This window comes from Telopea speciosissima, chromosome 4 (assembly GCF_018873765.1).
Source record: "Telopea speciosissima isolate NSW1024214 ecotype Mountain lineage chromosome 4, Tspe_v1, whole genome shotgun sequence".
Taxonomy (NCBI): domain Eukaryota; kingdom Viridiplantae; phylum Streptophyta; class Magnoliopsida; order Proteales; family Proteaceae; genus Telopea; species Telopea speciosissima.
Window position 1 is genome coordinate 61,780,048 of NC_057919.1, and position 1,816 is coordinate 61,781,863.

Sequence of the window (1,816 nt, forward strand, 5' to 3'; positions counted from 1 at the left end):
CTAAAAGGGTCGTCGCCAGAGCCGGAAAAAGTACATGAGTTTGGGATTGCAGGAGGAGGAGAATGAGAAAGAGGAAAAAGAATTGGGGTTTTTTAGGTTTGAGGATGTAAAAAAGGGTAAAAATGGTATTTCTATTTTATCATTTTAGTTCAAGATATAATAAGGGTAAAATTGTCTTTTTATTTTTAAAACAAACACTTCGTTAACACCGTCAACCTTTATGGATACGAAAGTAATTATCAAAACAATAGGGGGTGTTCTTTTATTGTTTCAAACACGAAGGGGTGCATGTAATTTGCTCTATACTTGATTTTAATGGAAAATGAGAAATGGGTTTGAAACGAAGTCTGTGTAATAGTGGAATTCTAACTGAATTTTGGAAAAAGGTTATCAAGATGAGGTAAAAGGTGTTGCAGACTCTTTAGTAAGGAAGGCCATGTTGGTTAGATGTACAACAGTTTGGTCAAATTTCGATCCATAAGTTTGCTTTTTTCTATCCAAAAAAATAAAAAACAGAATTTTACGTGGAAAAAGGATGTCAAGATGAGATTTCCATGTTTGACCATGTTTGACGGGTCGAATTATACTTTTTGGCTCAAAAAACTTCCATTCGAATGGTTCTTCTTCTATGTCGCCGAAGGAAAAGCAAAACCAAGAGTCCATGACCAAGCGTGGATCTACGTGTAGTAGTTGTAGGCGTTGCAACTTCTCAATGATGTCAACTCATTTGAGGAGAGCCAGAAAGAGACAAAGAGAGAGAGAGAGAGAGATGCATTGCCAGTTTTGAATTCCGAAAGTTGGAGAGATGCATTGCCAGTTTTGAATCCCGAAAGTTGGAAACACATAGCTCCAACATTGTTAACTTTCGGGATTTGAAAGGCAAAGTTGAAGTCTACATCACTGTATAAGCGATTACAGACAAGCTTTCTGAGTAAGGACTGAAAACGATTGCTTTCAATCCGACAATCCACATTTGCGATTTCATGAATGAACACAATCTGTTTGAGAAATTCTCTCTTGTTCCCCAAACCTTTAGGGAAATGAAGTCTCTCTGTAGAGTTGTCTATAATATATCTCTTTAAAGTTCTCTATCATGAAAATGAAATATGATTATGACTGCAGATTTCAATTTCTCCCTGGTTGTTCATGGTTTGTTTTTTATTTATTTTGGGTTGGGGAAAGATGATTTGTTTTTTGGGTGGATGGGGTGGCGGGGAAGGTGGCAAATAAGAGAATTCACTTTAAGGGAAAAAGAACTCTGTCCGGAAGTGTGATCCACGGCAGCGCTCTCATGTGTCTATCTCTCTCTTTACGACCTCTTGTTTTGAAAAGTGTTGGCGTAGGCCACACTCCTGGACAGAGAACCACTTCCCTCAGTTTAATTAATCACCACTTGAGTGAGTTGGTGCCCATGGTAGCCGTATCGCAATTTTGTACATTCTTATCCGATTGATTCTATGGTTTTGAGACCGATTTCAATCCAATTTGGATGGAAATCAGCACTTACCAGTTTGATCCCTGACTCCAATTTTCATAGCCATGTATGATAGATGGAAGGTCCTTTGTTCTCATTCTCTTGGGCTTAGTGTCAGTTGTTTAAATTCTTTGATCCCTTGGACATCGCTCTACAACCTCTGTTTACAGCCTCACTTGGCCATAAGCATCTATAAAGCCCCAGTTGGACCATCCACAGAACAAAAAAAGACTCTGAAATCTAAAACTGGAAATACCATTTGCAGATATGTACAAGTTGTAGATTATAGTCACTAGCATTTCTCTTTTTTGAGCCTATTACATATGTTATGGTACTTGTTTC